Source organism: Acomys minous (assembly GCF_964271855.1).
Source record: "Acomys minous genome assembly, chromosome: 13".
In the NCBI taxonomy this organism is placed as follows: Eukaryota; Metazoa; Chordata; class Mammalia; order Rodentia; family Muridae; genus Acomys; species Acomys minous.
In genome coordinates this window covers 100136324-100159543 of record NC_140495.1, presented here as the reverse complement: position 1 = coordinate 100159543, position 23220 = coordinate 100136324, and the positions used below count along the sequence as shown (strand labels likewise).

Sequence of the window (23220 nt, the reverse complement as noted above, 5' to 3'; positions counted from 1 at the left end):
AACTCCTAATACTTATTTAATATTTTTCATGTAAATATAGGTTTAGTTTGAATTTCACTAAACATTTTTAAATCCCTGGACAGTGATGTACGTATATGCTTGTATTCATGTGTCTATGTTTATGTATAATATAAATTTACATATTAGGTGCCAAGATATAGTTTAAAAAAACAAGATTCATAAATAATTTCTGATAAAAAGCTGGCTTTTTGATGGGTGCTGGAAAATATATATGTCTTGATAAGAGCAATCTACATTGAAAGTGACAGAAAGAAGTACTTGAAATGGGCTTGGAAATCAAAAGAAAATTTATGCTTTCATGTGATTGACAGTTCCAGGTTCCAGGTCCACATCAGCTTTCATTTCACTCTGGAACAGAGAGGAGCCCCTCTCCGTTTCCTTACTGCACTCTTCTGCATCTGTCTTCATGGGGAAGCCTGGCTTTCTTAGCCTCTGCTGGCTCCTGTTCCAGCTTCAGAAACTCAAGACCTGTGAGCAGACACCCTGCCTGGCTAGAAGAGCACCATTTTCTTCTCATTTGTAAGTCACAGGCAAGAGGACTTTGTCCAACAGGTTAAATGAATGAGTTATGTGGGTTTCATACAGGACACAGGTAGCAATATTACCAGATCATTCATACACACACATACACACAAACATATACACACGCACACACACACACACACATGTGCGTGCACGTACGTGTATAAAGAAAGGTAGTGCATTAGACATTTTCAAAATTTCACCCATCCAAGGAAGTCTAGTAACAAAATTTGGATGAAATAGGAAACAATGTCTATGACTTCAACATTTGTGCAAGAAGAATGACTTAGTAAAAGAAAATTTGGAGAAGGCTTCAAACGTGGCAAACCAGCTACTGGGCAAAATGTCCTCATTTCTGCTACAGACAGATTTCTGCCTAAAAGTGAGCAAGCTTAGACACAGGTAGAGTTGACAGCCAAATTCTGCCAAGACAGGGTAAGTAGGTCCTCAACAGTTCCTGACTCACAAATATGTCGGCCAGATATAATGGGCCAGAAGGTTGAAGAGGATGATCCAACATTACAGAGTTTTGAGTGACGGTCTAGGCAGTGAACTGTCTCTGTCATTTTCTCATTTTGGAACAGGCTAAGTTGCACTTCCTGTCTACTCATATAATTATTTTTTTCTTCTCAAGTCTCTGATGGGGTTGAAGACCAGATAGTTTAGTTTTACAATTAAGCTTAGTTGTTTAGGGGTTAAGATGTTTTTAGGTCTAGATGGAAGTTTTTAGGTTGATAGAGATAAGATAGATAATGATTTACATTCAGAGTTGTAGACTCACAAGATAGGAAAGATGTTTTCTCCAAGGTTGCCGAATACAAATAGGCAAAGCTCTAGGAATGTAACATTTATATAATTCCTAATTGTTTCATGGTCCTTTTTGTTGTATGTAGTTTATTGTGTATACATGTAATAATATACATACATATATATGTAAAAGTAAAAAATAAATCTAGGCTTTGCATTCTGTTATATTTATTTCTAAATTTTACATTCTTTAAGTTTTGTTGAAAGCAAATTCAAATAAAAATATTTGCTGAATTTAGCCAATTAAGATCTAAGCCGTAGACCTAGGAATCCTTTCAGAGAAACATGTATTCCTTATTTTATTTTGTTTTTATATTTTTATTTAATTAATTCATTCAGATTACAGCTAAATTGTTTTCCCCTCACTTGTATCCTCCCACTCCTCCCTCCCTCCCACTTTCACCCTATCCCCTTCCCCTAGGTCTGTGACCGAAGGTGACCTCCTCCCCCACTATATGGTCATAGGCTAGGCCATCAAATCTCATCTTGGTAGCCTACTATCCTTCCTCTGAGTATCACCAGGACTCCCCCTCAAGGGGATGTGGTTAAATATGGGGCACCAGAGTTCATGGCAGAGTCAGTCCCCACTCTCCACTTACTGTGGAGAATGTCCTGTCCATTGGTTAGATCTGAGTAGGGGTTCAATGTTTACTGCATGTATTGTCCTTGGTTGGTGCAGTAGTTTGACCAGACCCCCCCAGGGTCCAAGTCCACCCATCATGATGGTCTTCTTGTAGATTTCTAGGACCCTCTGGGTCCTTCTATTTCCCCATTCTCCTATAATTCTCTCATCTAGAGTCCCAATAGGAAGTCCTCACATGTATCCCAATCTCCTGGTAAGTGAAGACTTGTCTAGGACATCCCTTCTGGGTTAGTGGCCAATTATAAGTGAGTATATATGCGAGTCTTTCTGCTTCTGGGTTAACTCACTCAGAATAATCATTTCTAGTTCTATCCATTTGTCGACAAATTTCAGGATTTCCTTGTTTTTAATAGGTGAGTAGTATTCCATAGTGTAAATGTACCACAGTTTCTTTATCTGTTCTTCAACTGAGGGGCATTTGAGCTGTTTCCAGGTTCTGGCTATTATGAATACAGCTGCTATGAACATGGTTGAGCATATGTCTCTATTGTGTGGTGGAGCATCTTCTGGATATATTCCAAGGAGTGGAATAGCTGAATCTTGAGGTAGCCCTATTCCTAGTTTTCTAAGAAAGTACAAGATTGACTTCCAAAGTGGTTGTATAAGTTTGCATTCCTCCCAGCAATAAGGGAGTGTTCCCCTTTCTCCACATCCTTGCCAGCATGTGCTGTCACTTGAGATTTTGATCCTAGCCCTTCTGATGGGTGTAAGATGGAACCTCAGAGTTATTTTGATTCACATTTCTCTGATGACTAAGGACGTTGAGCATTGCTTTAAGTTTTTCTCTGTCATTCGATATTCCTCTGTTGAGAATTCTCTGTTTAGTTCTGAGCCCCATTCCTTAATTGGGTTATTTGGTTTGATGGTGTTTAATTTCTTGAGCTCTTTATATATTTTGGATATTAGACCTTTGTCAGATGTAGGATTGGTGAAGATCTTTTCCCAGTCTAGGCTGTTGCTGTGTTCTGTTGGCAGTGTCTTCTGCCTTACAGAAACTTCTCAGCCTCATGAGGTCCCATTAATTAACAGTTGCCTTAAGGCCTGGGCTGTTGCGAGTTCTGTTCAGGAAGTTGTCTCCTGTGCCAATGTGTTCTAGGCTCTTTCCCAGTTTTTCTTCTAGCAGATTTAGTGTCTCTGGTTTTATGTTGAGGTCTTTAATCCACTTGGACTTGAGTTTTGTGCATGGGGATAAATATGGGTCTAATTGCATTTTTCTACATGTAGACATCCAATTAGACCAGCACCATTTGTTGAAGAAGCTATCCTTTTCACATTGAATATATTTGGCTTCTTTGTCAAAAATCAAGTGTCCATAAGTGTGTAGATTTATTTCTGGATTTTCAATTCAATTCTATTGATAAATCAGCCTATTGCTATGCCAGTACCATGCTGTTTTAACTACTGTTGCTCTATAGTACAGCTTGAGATCAGGTATGGAGATTCCTCCAGAGGATCTTTTATTGTATAGGCTTTTTTAGATATTGTGGATTTTTTTTCCACATGAAGTTGAGAATTGATCTTCTTAATATCTTTAAAAATTGTGTAGGTATTTTGACAGAGATTGCATTGAATCTGTAAATTGCTTTTGGTAAGATGGCCATTTTTACTATGTTAATTCTCCCAGTCCATGAACAAGGGATATCATCTCTTGGACTCTGTTAGAGAAGCTCACCTCTGTGTTGCTTGCTTTCTTCTCTAAATTCTCTCATCCTGTTTTTCTTCTGTCTGACCATTTATCATTGCTTCCATTTTATCTTCAGATCTCGAACTGTTTTATTTTTTCCTTCATCTGATTGTGTGTATATTCCTGATTTTCTTCCAGTGCTTCTTTATAGGCTCAGATATTGAACTGTTTTATTGAGTTTCTTCATCTGATTGTTTGTATTTTCCTGAAATTCTTCCACTGCCTCTCTGCAGGCCTCTTTTATGTCTTCAACCTGTTTGGCTGCATCTTCTTGCATTTGTTTAGGGATCGGGGAATTCTTCCCTGTAACAGGCAGGTGACCTGGTTTCAACTTCAGGAGACTTTGCTCCACACCTTAGGCTCCCCACTGGGTCAGCAGAGGTAGGCTCCTGCCTGGTGCAGTTCAGATCATACAACTGCGATGGTTCAGTCACTCTGTGTTGGGATCGCTGGTTAGTTTTCTGTCCTGTCCCTTCAGGCCTGCCCAGCTCCTCTCCTGAGCATGGGAGACCCTGCTGGGATGTGGAGCCTGACTAGGCTGGGTTAGTGCTACCTCAATTAGGCAGGCACAGTCCACTGTGGCTCCTTGCTAGGTCCCATTCAGAGACTACTGTGGCTGGGTAAAGTGTTCACAGCCACCTGGGCATCTGTGTGACACCTGGGGCTTTCTGTGGACTGGTGTGGGGGCAGGTGGGGGGGTGTCTGAAGACAGACCCACCTGTTTCCCTGAGATTTTCCAAGGCCAGGATTCCTGGAGCTTTCCTGCCCTGAGTTCAGTCCCATATACCAAGTTTGTGTTATTGAGCCAGGCTGCAGTTTGCAGTCAGGTTCTGGTCCAGAGGCCTGGGATCCTGTCCTCCACGGGCCATTGGTTGATACGGGGTCAGGCCCGTCTGTGATCTGCACTGTGCAGAACCCCACTCACATAGTGTTCTCCAGTTCTTGTGGTCTGTGGATCCCAGTTAGGTCCCTGGTCTCTGTGCAGATCAGATACAGTGCATGATAGGTGCTGCCATTTTGGAATCTCGTGTTCCTTATTTTATAGTTTACTAATTTTCATGAAAAAAAATCCACTATGACAAATGATTCAATGATGTTCATAAAAGAGGCTGATATATTTGACACATAGTGTCACTGTGGGAGAAGGAATTATAGTCTGCTAATTAGCACATGACAATGAGAAAATAGTGTGTAATATAGACACAAGAATGTTAGAACATTTTAATTAAACTAAGTACTCCTTGATGGCATAAAATTAAAACAAAATATATTTAAAAGTTTTAAGCCACAACAGATCTCAAATTTTATTAATAGCTGCCCAGAAAGCAAGCACATAAATGGACGGGATGCTAATGATTTACCTGACATAACCAGAAAGTCAAATCCTATGTGCTATACTACAAAATAAGAAAAATAAAATTGATGTTTTTTGGGGTGGCAACTGAGACTAGCATCTTATGTTTCATGTTAGTCTCACTGTATGCATTCATCTCTCTAAAGAAGGTAGGCAGGACCACATTTTGAAGCCAGGTGATGACATTTACACGACCACAACTGTGTTGGTCCTGTAGGGATAAATAATCCATTGTCCTCATGAAAATGTTACCGATTTTCTTTTAAAACTGAAAAAGAATAGTTTTCTAAAATTTACTTAAAAAAATTTTTTTTTTAAATTGTGTATCTTTGTGTCTTTGTGTAAATGTGCCCATGAGTACAGGTGTTTGAGGAACCTAGAATAAGGCATCCAATCCACAAGAGAAGGGAGTTACAGGTGGCTGTGAGTCACCTGACACGGGTGCTGGGAATTGTACTTGGAACTTACATAAGAGCAGCAAGTGTTCTTCATTACTGTGTCCTCCTGCCAACCACTTGTGTTTCCTTTAAGATAAAATACTCATAGGCAAAAAACAACAATAAAGTCAAATTAAAAAAAAAAAAGAATGTCTCTTTCAGTTGCAATTGGCTGATATATTAGAGTAATATTTATCATGTCTCACACCTGGAAAGTAGACTGATTCGCTGAAACTACATTTAAATAGTTGGTAGTAGTTGAGACAGTTATTTTTACAAAGTTCCTATTTTCAGGATATAACATTACAATTGATGGAAGGTGTTTCAGATTTAATAGGAGTGGTACAAGTAAGTGGATGCTGAAAAGTCACAAGCAAGGGTTTTTTTTTGAAGGATGTGTTTCTTACCAGTGGCAAGAGTTAAGTCAAAGGATTAATACATAATGTATGGAGTTTGGTAATGTCATTTTCTTTTGGATAGGATAGACAGACCTCACCAGCATCGCTATTAGAATCCTTCAAAGAACAGAAAATTTAACCTGCGGCCTCTGTCCTTGTGTCCTGCCTAGTTGTGTGCCCCAAGGGATGCTGGGAACCTGTCTACCCACGAGATCCTTCTTCAGCTGTGTCTTAATCTGGCTTCAACATATGAATGAGCATTCCTACACCACATTGCATTTTGTCAATGTAGCTGGATTTTTATGGCCATTACTGGCAGAAGGGGTCTGTCCTGGTTCTTGCAGGGGCAAGCCTTTTAAGAATTTTCTCAGAGGCCTCAATGCTGTAGCCAGTTTGGGCACAGCACTGCCTCTACTACTTGTTCTGTTAACAGACTGCCGTGTAGCCCAGCACTGCTCCTTTCTCATTTATCTTCAACACAGCCAGTTTCAGTTCATGGGAACAGCAGGGCATCCAGGTACTGGTCCCCACAGCCTCGGTGCTGCCGCAGGCAATATGTCTGGATATGATACCATAGATAAGGAAAGATGCTCGGCAAAATTCTCAGTCTGGGGATGCTGCAATTATGAACTTAACAAAGAAGATGTCAAACACTAATGGGGAGGGAAAAACACTGATGTGTTCACATGTTGAGCTCCTCATTTAAACACGTGAGCTCTGAAATGAGTAAGCCCCCAGGTTCGTTTGCACATGCAGAGTGAGAAATTACAATGGAAAAATCTCGGAACGTGAATCATCCCATATAACATTCCAGTTTGATACAGCCTCATTTTTCGATGGAGCATGAAGGGTGTTACTTGTATATGTGCTAAGAGTTTTGAGACCAGTAATAGTTGCTTTGACATTTGTGCAATTAAAAACAAATTATGAGGGCCCCCTCCTTCCCTTCTTCTTTCCTTATCTCTCCACCTCCTCTCTTTCTCTCTCTCTCTCTGCTGAGGGTTGGCCACAAGGACCTTGTGTGTGCTGAACAAAATGTACTGAGCCACATCCCCAGGCCATTTTTAGGGAGAATTCAAGATTAAAATTTGTGAAAATAATACTTTATTTTTACTTAATATATGATACTTATTTTAAGTAACTATAAAACCTTTTTTTAAATTTTTATTAATTTGTTTTTGTTATATCTCAATGGTTATCCCATCCCTTGTATCCTCCCATTCTTCCCTCCCTCCCATTTTCCCCTTATTCCCCTCCCCTATGACTGTTCCTGAGGGGGATTTCCTCCCCCTGTATATGCTCACAAATCCAAGTGGATTAAAGACCTCAACATAAAACCAAAGACACTAAGTCACTTAGAAGAAAAAGTGGGGAAGAGCCTGGAATGTATAGGCACAGGAGACAACTTCTTGAACAGAACACCAACAGCCCAGGCCTTAATGTCAACAATTAATAAATGGGACTTCATGAGGCTGAGAAGCTTCTGTAAGGCAGGAGACACTGTGAAGAGAACAAAGCGACAGCCTACAGACTGGGAAAAGATCTTCACCAACCTTACATCTGACAAAGGTCTAATATCCAAAATATATAAAGAACTCAAGAAATCAAACACCACCAAACCAAATAACCCAATTGAGAAATGCAACTTGGAACTAAACAGAGAATTCTCAACAGAATATCAAATGGCTGAGAAACACTTAAAGAAACCTCCTTAGTCATCAGAGAAATGCAAATTAAAACCTTTTTAGACAGCATTTCAAGGCACACAGAAATATCTTCTAGAGTCCTTGCAAAGAGATAGAGTGAGAACAGTCATCGGAGTACTCAAAAAACTGGCCTTAAGTATGAGTTCATGCGAGTCTGTTGCAGGTACCTGAGGCAAGAAGATTTGCATTAGTACAAAACAAGCATGCAGACATGGAAACAGAGTACCACACAGAAACGTGTGCTGGGAAGAATCAAGGGATGAGGGCACAAACCTTCTCCAAATGCCCATCCCTTTTGTTGTCCAATAAAAGGGATTATTGTCCCTATCAATAATGCCCCACTGTGATGAGAAACTCCAGAGCACATGCAATTCCCCAAACCAATCCCAATGCTAGACACCTGCCCTTACTCAGATGGGGAAAGCAAGGTCACCCTACATGCCCACAATTGATGATATCATCACAGGTATGCAAGCTATCAGAAAATATGCAACGAGGAAAATAATACCCACTAACCTAACGGCTGTGTTATCATCTGTGCACCCATAAAGATCAATGCCAGGCTTCCACAGCATTCCATGGTGTTGGGCTCTGTGTAAGTTTCCTCCAGCTTTGCAGCCACTCTTAGCCTAGCCTTTCCTAGCATCCCTGGGGGAGAGTGTACCATGACATCATCTGTGAGCTCAACTTTCCTCAGCATCACCAGGGTGTTGGGAAAGTGCTGTGTTCAGCATGAGTGCTCTGGCTTCTTCAGATGACTTTGCTTCCTCTACTAAGTAAAACTTTTACTGGGTCACCTGCTGTGTTTGTCTATAAACTTGTATTGATGAGATCAAGAAGCTGGACAGAAAGTGATATGATCTCCCCAGTTCACTGCATCTACAACACCATAAAGAACAAGCTGCACTTTTAAGAGGAGAAAAAAAAAATAACCAACATAAACAGAAAATACTAGGAACATACTCTTCAATAAAAAGAGTTAAATGCTGGTGTGGTGTTGTTTGGAGTTTGTATTGTAGAAGTTCAGCGTGCTTAGCAGTTAAATCAAAGGGACCCAATTAGGACCCACTCCCTTGCTTAATATGGACTTGGTAGCAAAGAGCATGTCTAAAGCCACAATGTGTCCTTGTCTGTGAAGTAGAAAATATGGAGGATTCCCTTGTTAATGTGCCAAAGGCCATTGTGAACCAGATTCTTAATAGGTACCTAGATGTAGCTATTGAAAATAAAGTATGCATTCCTTAAAATCCACAATGTGAGTAAACACATTCAAGGATTTCTGGCACACACTGATAAGGTTTCTCCTCTGATCAATCCCTCCTAAGGAAATATATCAAATCAATATGAACTTTCAATGACAAGCTACTTCCTATTCTTTGCCCATGGGACTCATTAAAGCAATTGTTCTCAGACAAGACAAGTGAGTTCACCCACTGACGTGGTGAGTGACAACCTCTTTTTAAAAACCTTAGATTCTTTTTAGATCTTACAGCAACGAAATGGGACACGCTTGCTCTTAGTGACAGGGAGAGAAGATACAGCATGTCAACATGCAGATGCATTAGGCATAGAAACATACAGCCCATGTTGCCACAAGATAATTTATATGGGGCTTCATGGTATAATGGTCCAACATGACACATGGTAAAATAAATACATTCAATGCTGGAGAAACTGCGTCTAAATACCAAGAATAGTTATTTTTAAGCTATAATTCTAAGTACTACATATGTTTACTTTTTACTCTTTCTGTGAATTCAGATATTTTTTTATCTTCTCTATCCTCCTTTGCTATGAATGAAAGTGTCATATTGACAAAAAATTAAGGAAATGGGGAAGAACGTATATGAAATTAAACTCCAAAATCTAAGTTTTTGCATGCCATTCGAAGTGTGATTATACTATGGCTCTGAGCTTCCCAGAAAAAGAATGTAAAAATGAAAGGTAAGAATCATGACTCTTGTGTGTGTGTGTGTGTGTGTGTGTGTGTGTGTGTGTGTGTGTGTTTAACAATACATATGTCATCCTGGAGAACATCTAATATATGAATAATTTATAGGCAAAAACTTGGATATTGTGTGTTACCAACTTCTGTAAAAACTCTGAGATTTTTTCTGTAAAAAAGCCTCCTTGTAGAGCTGTCCAAGGGTGAGAGAAATGTACATCAAGAGCCTGATGTCACAGCACCCTGTGTGGTCAGTAAGATGAGTCACTGGTCTTAAAATGCTTTGTAAAATCTTGTTGCTAGAACTACTTCAGAGCATAAATCACATATTATTGATCTATAACAATGATCCAGAATGTATATATATATACATATTCATATACATACATACACATACATCATACACACACACACATATATTTATATACCTTGCACTATGGGGCATCTGTCTGACACAGCTGTTACTTATGCCAGAGGGAAATCTCAAACATCACATCAAAGAGTCCAATGATCATGGATGCAAGAGTCTTAACAAATGAAGCCAGAGAGCACAGAGGAGCACATGTTTCCCAGAAGTTGTGGCGATGAAGCCATATATCTAACAGTGCACAACCAAAGGCCCATCGTACCACCTATGGACGCAGCCTAACCATCCCTAGCTGGGAAACAACTAAGAATGACGTCAGTGAACTCTGAGAACCATTGCTGCCAGGACTACCGAGATACATTAAGAAAATACCTACTCCAAGTAGAACAAGTCCCAGTCACCATTACACCAGTTAGCGAAGAAGCTGGGCAGTCGCTGGAGGACTGGACAGAGTTTGATCACTGTACCCTTTAGAAGCTGATGCCATCAAGGCCCCCTTTTGTTCAGGCCTCTTTCCAACTTATTCAATGTCTCCAAGTAGTACTAACAGGTGGCCCCGCCTAATATTTCTCAAAGCAAAATTATTTTGCATGCTCAGAGAAAAATAACTGTGTGTGTGTGTGTGTGTGTGTGTGTGTGTGTGTGTGTGTGTGTGTGTGTTTCGTGAGCTAGAATCCAGATATCACAGTGCAGGCATAATGTGGCTGCATTCCAGAGTAGGATGAACTTCACTTCCTCTCAGTTTCCAGCATCTACAGTTTGTGCTTGGTGGTCACTGGAATCCAGGCTGACAGTGCGTTTCCTCCAGATGTGTGATATACATGCTAGCTTAGTTACGTCATTTAGCATAGCTACTGCGATGGGCTGGTTCAAAGGTAGATGTGTCAAAGGTGTCAGAGGAGAGGCTGACTTTGCTGAACTGAGATTTTCAAAGAAAATTTAACACTGAGAGTGAAGATGGCTCCCAGCGATGGATAGTCTTAAAGTGCCATTACTAAGTCCTTGGCCAATACTTGCATGTAGTTAGAAGCAGAGTTTTAAAGATTTTGTCCTTGAAGCATACTAATTTTCCTTAATATTTATGCCAAATATGAGCTATATTTTATTTTCACTTTAAGGTATCTTAATCATGTGTGAAAACAGTGCCTATTTATGATATAATGAGCTAGCTAAGTATATGACACGAGATATTTAAGTTATTGCCAATCTATTTTATTCTTGCTTTGTAATGATTCATATTTAAAACAACACACACATATTTCTTTGGCAATGAACACTTCACAATTTATTGAATTACTGTATTTCATTAGTAGTGATAAGTGACAGATTTGGCTTGGTGATATAATCTGTGAATACTAATTCTGACATGTTATATACAGACAGTTGCAATATTTAAGTTAATTGGAAGACAGTGGGTGGAGCAGAATATCACTGACAGTCTACACTTCCAGCAGTTCCAGCACCTCTCCTAGCAGTGGGATATCTACTCACCTTTAGTGACCCCAAAGTCAGACCACCCAGTGACCACCTTCCAAGGCCAGGTTGTCTTTTTCTGATATATAAACCTCATTGTTCACACAAACTAAATGACAGCCAATTACCTCGGGTGGGTTTCAGACTGTCTGGAGTCCGAGAGAAAAGCTTAGGAAGTGGTACGTTTGTGGAATCATTAACACCGTAGCACCCGATATCGTGATTGTGATTTAGTCCAGGCTGGGAAACGTACAAAATGTGTGACGGAGACTATCAGAAAACCAAGGTATTTCTCTAGATTTTTAACCTATTATCTCAAGGGTATGTAGGGGAGATTTTTATGTGGCTATCCAAATGCATGTGTACATATCACACACAGACAGGAGGAAAGGAGAACAGGTTGGATGGGTGGGAGAAGAAAGCCTCTAGTGTTTTGTTGTTGATGAGGCAATTGTAAAAATACCACCTCATTTGGGCCTTGTAACAGAACTACACAGTGTGAAGGACAACTATTATTATTCTCATTTTAGAAGTGATGAAAGAGCCAGGAGTCCTGTGTGGCTAAATGACTTTAATAGAGCCAAATAGCACATAAATGGTAGATTTTGGGATTATATTTCAGATCTTTTGATGCCAAATCCCTCTGAAGTCTTATTCCATTTTGCAGTTATAATGCGCCACTCATAAATAAGTATTAAATCTAAAAAGATGCTAATACTTTTTTCAAATGGAGATGCTATTGAATATTTTATAACTCCCTTCTCTGACAGGATAGTTTGGTGTCACTTAGATCTGACACACCTTCACTTTCCTTCTCCCAAAAGACAATTGACTTTTTTTTTCTTGCTCACCATAAATTTATCATATTGTGTTTATCAGACTGCGGGATGGATATGATATCGATCAGCTAAAAATCATCTTTCAAACATCTGAAAGGTCGCATAAGAGACTTCAAGACCCCTGCAGGAGTCTATAGGTATCCTCCTCCTGTTTCTGCTTCCACGTGAAGAACAAAGCCATAGTTTGCTTTCCCCTCCGTTGAAGAATTGGTCATGTGATCCATTTCTGGACCATAAACTACAAGTGGAAAGGTGTGTTACTACCTCTGGGACATTTGGTTCTACCACAGGGAAGAGGGTCACATACTTGAAAACACCCTTTCTTTCTTTCTTTTTTTTTTCACTTAAAATTGTCACATGGCTGGAAAGGCAGCAGCAGACTGAACCCCAACAGTCCTTGAAAGCACAATAATGCCCATGGGTTCTCAGTCTTCTGTGGGACCAGAGGCTGCTGGACACTGATATCTACTGTGTTACACCCATTAACTGCTGGGATAGCCAAGCAAAGACTAGATATTCCTTGAACATCTAAAATGACTACAGCATGCCATATCCTTAAATACAGTATGAGTGACGTAGTTAAACACTGTGTATATGTGACCAGTGGCCTCCTTTCTCACAGACTGCCTGGAGAGCCACCCTGATTGCATGCTTCAGAGTCTGGCCTTCCATTCAGGGAGCTTGCTGATACAGACTTGTCACTTCATGGTCTCATCTCGTGACTACTGGCAGACAAAGAAGAGGCTGTCAGAGCAGCCCCTCTCCAGAATGATCATCTGGCACTGTGCAGAGAGGCCTTCGCAGCATCCACTCTGGTGTGGCATAGTCCGCGGAAGTCTAGCAGCAATTTTCAATTAAAAAATATTTCTTACTATTGGAGGAGCAAGGCCTGCCATAGTATGTATGCATGATGAGATCAGAAGAAACAGTACACCAGTTTGTTCTCTCCTTTAACCACATGGGTTCTGGGGTTCCGACTCTGGTCGTCAGGCTGGCCGCAAGCCCCTTTACCTGCTGAACCACCTTGACAGCCCAGTTTTTCCAAAGTAATCTGAAATAATAGCCTTTACATGACGCCTTGCCTTATTCCTATGCCAGAATCTTTTTCCTTTCAATGCCCTTAGAAAGACTGCCACTGATACACACACACACACACACACACACACACACACACACATGCACACACACAGCTTTATTGTAGTCTCCTCTGTCTCCCCTGCATATTCACCACCAGGGGTCCTCGTAGACCCTGCAGCTCCTGGAGGGTGAGCTCAGTCTGTGAGGTGCTCCCCCTCATAACAGTGATGATGATGGCCTGAGGGCCACAGACACCAGGGCTCAGAGTTAGGTTTTCTGCAGAAATTAATTCCCGACGACATTTTTCTTTGTAGGTACATAGTACCCAAGAATCTTTATGTAGCCATAAGCACGAGTTTCTGATAAGCTCTGGAGTTAGAAAGTGTTTTCTTATGAATAAGGAGTAAAATTTTACAGAGTAGATACATATGGAATTCCCTCTGCATATCATTCACAGGCATGGGAAATATAGCACACAGCTGGACTCCAGCCCTCAATTGCTTTGGTAAAATATTATTGGGATGAAACCTTATTATAAATCATGGGGCTTGTTTAACCCCAGAGGGAGTGTCTTCATTATCAAAGAGGAACCAGGGAGGGAGGTAGCTGAAGCCTACAGTGACCTTGGAGCCAGACCTGTGCTTTCATTTCCATTTATCACAAGCTGACAGGATTCAAGCTACCAGAGTAGAAAGTATTTGGCGACTACTAAACCTGCCTCCCACAGTATTGTTGAATTAAGGTATTAGTAGGGGCCTCTTCTAATACCTGCCCTAGCTCCCAGATGACTGACACAGAGACTCATTAGATTTATTCAAGAAGCTTTAAGCACTATAACTGGGCAGATATCCATCTACTGTAACCCAATTGTGCTACTCTGGCTACTCCCCAGCCTCACGCCCTTAAACTTGCAATTTAATTTGTCCCTGGCAGCTTCTGTTCCATCCTGGTCATCATGGCAACTCTCCCATGGCAACCTCCTTATGGCCTTCTTCTCCCTGAACTTTTCCTTCTCTTTACTTCCTCTGGTCCCTACCTGAGACCCCTGACTGGGAACAGAAGCCCTCCCTCCTGTCCTCTCTCACCCAGCTCTAGACAGATCAGCTTCTTTATTAACCAATCAGAGATAATGGAGAAAGTTTTTACAAAGTGTTAAGAGAGGAAGGAGATTCTTCATAGAAATGACCTTGCGACATGGAAATCAGCCATCAAATACACAGTGCACAAGACCACCACCCCCGAAACAGTTTGGTTGTGTCAAGACCTTATTCCGCCTTTTCATATGAAACTCTCTATGATTGTTTAAAAATATTCTCTCTTTTCTGGTTTCCATCCTTGTCGAGTTATTATAACTGAGAAGACTAGTGCTAACACCTATTGATGTGAATTACTTTAAATAAATTGCTATTACATATGTTTATTATAGCAGGATATTTTTTTAGTATAGATGAATATAGAGTTCCCTCTGCGTGGAAAATATAGAAGACAGTTTGAATCCAGCCCTTGACAGCTGTGGTTAAGTGTTACCAGGGCACAGCTACACCCTGAGACTTCATTATTATGAAATGATCTTAAGGAGCTAAATAGCATATGCAATCTGCTATGGTCTAACGTATCAACTAATATAGTATCCTTCAAGAAGAAAGAAATCTTAACGTGGTTAAGTAATTGAAGAATTTATCAGAGAAGTTTCTGCACTGTCACTGACCTCTCTCTCCTTAACTGTGTTCTTCCTAATTAGCTACTTAATAGAGCCTAGAAATACAACAACTGCTCAAGGGACAATTTTATTTATATTCAGGCCAACATGCACGCGTGCGTGCACACACACACACATGTACACCCACAAACATGCACACACAGGCATGCATGCACACACACATATACACACCCACATGAATGTACACACACAAGCACACACACTCAGAAAAAAGAACGTTGCCAAAAAAATCTCTCAAAGAGGAAACTATCACATATTTTACAGTTTATGATCTTTATTATGTCTAATAAATTCATATAACGGCCTTGCCTTTTATAGACAGCATCTAACACACAACTGCCCGAAATGTGGAGTGAAAAGGCTTGCGCAAAGAGCGATCAGCATCAGAATCTTGTGTGAAATGGTTCTGTAAGGGCTGCTTTGCTGAGAAGGTGTGATTGCATGTCTGGTTCTGTTTCTGAGATTTTATTTTGAGTTATATGTAGATGTGTATGTCTGTGGGTATGTGCACATGAGTGCAGTGTTCTTGGAAACCAGTGGATGTTGCCAGATCTCTGGAGCTGTGAGCCACAACGTGTGTGCTGGCAACCTAACTCCCTCTGTAGTGGCAACCAGCCCTTTAACTTCTGGTACATCCTTTTGCCCTTCTTCACCATGTGACTCAGTACCCAGGAGGTGAGTCACACTTTGCTACACAAGCAAATATATGACGTCACAATTCACTAATACTCCTTCAAAAGGTGAAGTATCTATAATACCTTCAAGTTTGAGTGGCCTGAGACAATTCATTAAGCATTTACTGTAAACTCTGAGCAGCAATAACTTTTAGGCCCCAGATTTGTCCCTTTTCAATATTTTTCTATTTATCTGCATTTTGTGTGATGCTTTTGAATGGGTCAGTGATCTGAAATATATTATTGTTCAGGACCTTAAATGTATTTCCACTAGGAATGAAAGTTGTGCTTGGAACCCCAAAGCTTCATTTACCTGCATTCTGTATTCCAAAAAAGGCAGCCAATATTCTGAAAAGTGGAGCTGATTTTTAAATTAAGTTTATGATTGGAGATGAGTTATCTCAAAAAATTGTCTTCAAAATTGTATCTGTTCTCTCATAAAAGTGCACTCTCATGAATGGCAGATTTGTTTGTATAACAGGTAACATACCTTTAACTATTAAATTTGGTGATTTTTTTCAAAGAAGTGTTTTATGTAAATATTTAGATTTTTGTTGTAGAATACTTGTATGTATTACAAAAATGAAGAGCAGTAATGATTTTAATATAATAAAGAGTCACTTCAGTGAAGTCACATCTGCATAAGCTCAAATATCAAAACCATTTTGTGGTTAGGATGTGAGAAAATCCCTTCTATGATTCCTCTGTTCAGCATGCTGCACAGTAGATACCTCTAGAAAAGCCCTTCCTGTTCCACTTGGTCCACCACAGAATGAACCGCTCTATCTGATTCTATTTCCATTATTATTATTACATTATTTATATTACTATTATTTACATTATCATTTACAATATTGTTTCTGTTCCTCCTCAGTTTTGCTGCTGTTGCTCAAATCTTACCTTAATTCCTATTTTGTGATTCTAAAGTTCAAACTGAATCATGAACCTCACTTCAGAAACATATAGAAGCAAATTGATTTTCATCCAGAAAATGCCCAGCTTGTGCCTCTAACACTCAGTTGTGGCTTTTTTGAATAGCCAGGTCCCAAGGGAGCAGTGGGCCCGCCAGTTCCTTTGGCACTGTGTGATAGATGCAAGGCTTCTCCCGCGTTACTACTGGAATGTTCTCCAAGAGAATGACCCGATCAATAGAGAATAATAAATCTCAAGGGAGTCGAAGGTTTGCTTATTGTAAGTGTACTATAGGAGAAAGCTCCGATATTTCACCTCTAGAGAAAGAGCTTTGTGAACTCTCTGATTAACTCCCTTTTCTTTTTTCTGGCTTAGATGTCTCAGATAAAAGATAAATCTACTTAAAGATTTCTTAAACAGTACACAAGTTAAATTGTAGGCACAGTGAATAAATTTAACGGGAATTACCAGCCCAAGTATTGTTTCTCTTCTCAGGGGGAGGAAAGGTACATGAAGGTTACAACCCCATGGAATGGTACCCACTACTCACCTTGCTGTCTTGTCCCTCTGTCCTCACTGGCCCATGGCTTCAGCATTTTGTAATGAAGGATGCTTCCATAATCCTAAAGAGAAAGTTTCTGGTCAGTGTCACATTAAAAACAAATGTGCTATGTGCAGAATATGATATATATATATATATAGGTATCTATATATGTTTGAGAGAAAGCACTGCAAGCCATGAAGAACAAATCTTACAGTCCTATGTGAAAAGGCTGAATACAGAAATTGCGAATCAGCTTACTTGATACTTGGCCCAGGGCATCCAGGCTGTTACCCAGGTTTTAGATTATGTTCATATTTAGAAAGTGAAAATTTACTTCACACTGAAAACCTGTCAATCCCTAAGGAGGAACCTTCTTAAAACATATTGTTTTGCGGTGTGAGAAACACGTTGATGCTCACCCAGAAAAGTGATTAAATAGCATGAGCTTTACCATTGAGACAAAGGCAGAGGCACGTTCATGCTGAGCGCTTGCTTCACCTTCAGTACCACCAAATGTTTTTTTAAAAGGCACTTTTAAGTCTAAGATTTATCTTTAGCCGGGCGTGGTGGCGCATGCCTTTAATCCCAGCACTCGAGAGGCAGAGGCAGGCGGATCGCTGTGAGTTCGAGGCCAGCCTGGTCTACAAAGCGAGTCCAGGACAGCCAAAGCTACACAGAGAGACCCTGTCTCAAAAAACCAAAAAAAAAAAAAAAGATTTATCTTTATTTTTAAGTGTGTATGTGTGTGTGTGTGTGCGTGCATGCATGTGTGTGTGTGTGTATAGGGGTGGCATGTGAATGTGAGTATACTACTTGAGGATGCCAGAAGAGAGAGCCAGATCCACTGGAGCTAAACTGAGAGGTGGTTGTGAGGCGCCATATGGGTGCTGTGAGTGGAATGTGAGTTCTCAAAAACTCTCTCCAGGAACCTCTCTCCAGCACACAACTCTCTCCAGGAACCTCTATCGAAACTTTGATTGAAACTTTGATCATACACCATTATCACCACAATGTCATTTTCCCCCAATAGGTTGTTTGGGGGAAGGAGAAACAGCAATGTTTATTGCAACGAACTGCTTATTTTCGCTGCTACTATTTCTACTGGGATATGATTTTCTCAAAGTTACAGAGAACAATGCAACTAACCTTCCATCTTATGTAAATATCAGAAATTTGAAGTGATACAGGCAAAACCTGTGCTTTACCTTCAGGACATGATTTTGTTCCCCTGTGTATGTGAAAAAAAAATTTCTAGCTGCCACAGTTATGCACCAACATTCTTTCCTGAAACAAGTGCTCACCCGATGAGAACATGGCAAGACTTTCTTTCAAGATGAAACCATGTACAGATGAAGGTGTAGGTTTTGAGGTGTAAGCAGTGTACTTAGTATGAGCTAAGGCACAAAACTTTATAAGTGGCTACTTGTACTTTCAAGAGCAGTTTTGTGACAGGGAAGGTTTAATTTAAGACATTTCTGAGAGTAAGAGGATCACTTTACACATAGCTATGCATATGGCCTCTCCAGAGTGCTGAATCATGACAAGGCTGGGGTGTGGTGTCTTAAAGGCTTTCTGCTACTCAGAGTGCTACGCTAGCTCCCGGGAATCATTTTATTCTGCTTTCTTCAACAACAAGCATCTAATCATTACCTCTTCCCGCTGAGAGAGAGCTCACACAGAAAATGACACTTTGAAATTTTGTCTTACATAATATTTATGGTATTGTTAGATCGCGAAGACATTAGAAATGCAATAGGGAGAGGCAGGCCTGTGCGTGTTAAAACAAGTGCAGGAATGAAATATATGCTTCTATTAAAAAGGTAATTACTCTAGGTTATCTCTGCTTGAGAAAAATCTTTATTCAATGTCATGTGGCTTTTTTTTTTAATGAAAGATGCCAACAGCTTTGTATGTTTTCAAATCATTTAGCGACATAGGTCGACAAAAGACTTGTTTATGCAAATTTAAGCAAAATCAGCCAAGTCATAGTCACCAGATGCTCATATTAGATGACAAAATGTCCTCCATGAAGAAATTTCCGTCGCCCTTTAGTTGACTGGTGAAAGAGATATGCTTTTATTGTTTTTCAAGATTACTTAGCTGTGAAACTTGTAGTCAGTAACAAGAGAACAAAAGAGTCATGGATATCAGCTCAATTGTTCTTTAATTCCTGGGATCTGTATCAAACCTATTAAAACCCAGGAAAGACAGAGAGAAATCTTGTACTATGGGAAGAAGAAAAATCAGAATCAAGTCTGATTCAGTGTCGATTAAGACTGCAAGCTGAAGCCCTGTGTCAACTTGGTCACCCATTGACCTTGCATTCTTCACTGATTTAATCTCACAGAAAGTCTTGGTTGGTTTGATAAGTGAATATTCATATAATATTGTTTGAGTTGTATTTTATGAATGCATCTGTAGCTATCTTAGGGTTTTTTGTTGTTGTTGTTGTTGCTGTGATAGAATGCTCTGACAAAATCAACTAAGTTGGGGGGTTAGTATTTACTTGGCTTGAAGTTCTAGGACACAGGCCATCATTGTATAGAAGTCAAGGTTGGGACTTGAGGCAGCTAGTCACCTCACTTCAATAGTCAAGAGGTCACAATCCCATACCCAAGAGCAGAAAGGATGAGGACGCATACACCCACACATCTTGCTCGGCTCTCTTCTTTCCCCTCTGACTCAGCCGAGGACTCTAAGACCAGGATATAGTGCTACCAACATTCAGACTAGGTACTCCCATCTCAACAACCCCAGTTCAGAAAAAAAAAATCCTCGCACACACATGTCCACAGGCCAACCCTGACAGAGACAACCCTTCATGGAGATGTTCTTCACAGGTGAGTTCTAGACTATGTCGAGGTGACAATCAAAACAAACCATCATTGGGGCTGCAGAAATAGCTCAGCACTTAAGAGCGCTCCTGTACTTTCAGAGGACCTGGGTGTGGCTCACTGCACCCATGTGGAGGCTCACTACCACTCATAACTGTAGCTCCGGTGGATCTGAAGCTCTCTTTTTGACTCTGTGGGCAGTGGAAATATGTGGCATGCATTTATGCATTCAGGCAAAACTCTCTTATACGTAAAATTTAAAAAAAAGTAAAATTTTAAATACAATTAATAACAAACAAATCTAGCCAATGTAGTGGCTAACTCGAAAATTTAATAATAAAATTGTCAATTTTTACAATTTACTGATTACGTTATACCTATGTCATAACACGTTGTGCAACACATATTATATGGATCTGAATTCTGCCAAATTTGACTGAGTAACTTGTAGTATGGAACCACCTTACAGCACATCTGTAGACGTTAAACTTCAGTGTAGTAAACCACGGCTTCCTCTTTTTTCATCATCCATTATTCCTTCCCTAAATTGAAATTTCTTCCTTAGCATAGATAACTGATATTCATTTCCTTGTAGCTCAAGTCAAAATATAACAGTATATTGAATCCATGTGCAATTGTCTTCTATGGAAAGTAGAGTTTGTGGGTCCAAACATGAATTTCTATATTTAAAATGTTCTTATTTCCCACAGATGAGACATTTTGCCAATCCATCCTAACCACAAAAACATTCAATTTTACAGAAAACAGAAGATCTGTGTCACAGAAGTCCCATTGTAGCCTCACTTTCTGTAATGAAATCTCATGGAGCTATTATTCTGTGTCACGATGTGAATTTATTTTGAAATAGTACTGGAAATACAGACATGGTTCACCAGAAGACTGCTTGTGTGCCTGGCTACCACCTTTGGGTTTAATCCTTAGCGCTAAAATCCCTTACAATACAATACAAAACAGAACTGCTCACTTTTATTTTTATATCTCAGTTTAGAATTCACAGGAAGAAAATACTTTCAATTAAATATAACACAGCCACTCACATTCCTCATAACCCTCAATGTGAGCTAGCCCGTCTATAATAGTCAAGGAAGAATCAGTGGTTTTACTCTTTGAGAGAGTTTGCTAGTGTGGGAGGCTGGAGTCTCACTCAAGGGCAACAATAGATTACGCAGAACACTAAAGAGAACATTTTAGAATGCTGAACAGACTCAGGGGAGGACACGATTAGAAAGAACCCAGAAGAGGGCTCCCACGAACACTGAGAATTTGGGTAGAAATTTGAAAGATATAAGGCCATTAAATGAAGTGTGAGGAGAGATAGAATCAGAACGAACAAATAGCAGAATCCAGGAAGAAGTGCAGCGAAGGTGATGCCACTGAAATAACATGGTTTAGGAACAGGTCCCGGAATTTGTGATGAAAGAGACCATATCCTATGCTGTTGGAATGGGAAACACTAATTCATTGGTGCCAGTGTGTACATCTGTAAAATTAAAGTATATAAAATAAGAACTGGGGTATATATCCATCCATTGATCAGGGTATAGGTCAATGTTGAATGCCTGTTGTGGACCACCCGAGTTCTACATCAGAGGGAAAAACAGCAAAGTAACTGAGGTGAAACTAGCACTGTAAGCTAGAAATAGAGCTGTATTTCCAATATGACAGAAAATGCAAGAATGAAAAGACAATAAAATCTATATTGGTTTGTTTGATCCTCATCACAGCAATTGCCATAAAAATAAATTTAATTTAATTTGGGTCAATTAAAATTAACATTTCAGTGGCATATTTCCTAAAATAACAAATGATCTCTTTGGATAAATGAGATTTGATCACAGACACATGGATATCTTGTGTGTTTATTTCACACTCTATCTTAACTTGCTCATATGATGCTTCCAACTACACCTCCCTGGTACCCTGGCTAAAACGCTCTAATTCTTTCCCTCTAACAAGCATGTGACAGTCATTTGTCCAGCTTGTTTCAGACCCCTGGGGTCAAAGCTTTGACGTCAATGTCCTTAAATTGTAGCAAGGAAAATAACAGGTAGAAAGAAGAAAGACCATAATAAACTAAGAAAAAGTAACTCTACAGGTAGGACCTTGGCTATGAAGAGATCACATCAGAGCATAAGCATGTTATGGCTTAACTGGAAGTCCTAGCAGAGCTGAATGAATCAATGGGATCTCCTTATGATGAACCACAATCCCACAAAAAAGGAAGACTGATGAAAAAATATGTCATATGACAGGAAGAAGACAAAGCAATGTCGGGCTGAAAAAAGGACTGACCAGTGACAGAATGACGGAAGGAATAAACGAAACCTGATATTCCAAGACAACTCACTTAGCAAATTCAACAATCATTTTTAGTTATAATTTCAATGTCATTTTGAGATAAGGTTTTAAAGACCTTTACATTTAAGTTCTTAGCTTCTCTAAAGTTTAAAAAAAATGCATGATATCAAGTTTTTAATGTTTTAATGAAAGGGCACAAAAAAGTAATAGTTTTTTTTCTCTTTCAATAGTTTCTCTTCAAAATACCAGTTTACTATTATGTCCTATCTTCCTGTAACTACTCTTCAGGAATACATCTCTTTCTACATGCTCACACGTACACACACACACACACACACACACACACACACACACACATACACACACACAATCATGTACACACTATATAAGCTTATACTCTCATTTACAAATAGTTAAACCCATATGCACAAGCATTCACATATATATATACACACACATATATACATATACACACACATATATATGCACATATATAACCATCCCATACACATTCCTTCACACTAGACACTCATACATTCAATACAAATGGACATACAGACACTCCTCTGCATGCACACACATGCACAGACACACAATAATATGCCCACTCCACTCATGCAGCATACATAATACTTAAGAGCATAGACTCTGAAACTTTTCCACCTGGAACTAAATCTCAGGAATGGAAAGGTATCTGTAACTGGGCACGGCACGGTTCGACCTTCTTCTTTCCTTATTCAGATCTATTAAGCCGACTAAACTCTACATCAGGATTAAATGAACTGACACATGTCAATCACCTAAACTTTCACCTATGAAGCCCTTGTGAGCATTAATTGACATTATTGCTTGTGAGCACTAATTGACATTATTGCTGGCCTTATTACTACTGTTTTTGTAACAGATAACACAGAATGGCAGTGCAGAAAAGACATAAGGAAACC

At 39.7% G+C, this 23220-nt stretch overlaps 1 protein-coding gene across 1 annotated transcript in view; it reads right to left on the bottom strand.

Annotated features, from left to right (window-relative positions):
- Nucleotides 1–23220, bottom strand: part of PCDH15 (protocadherin related 15) — a gene marked incomplete at its 3' end in the record, with an annotated part of 1334501 nt that overhangs the window by 976950 nt on the left and 334331 nt on the right. Inside the window, exon 2 of the mRNA XM_084754693.1 lies at nt 17130–17202. The remainder of the gene's footprint in view (nt 1–17129; nt 17203–23220) is intronic.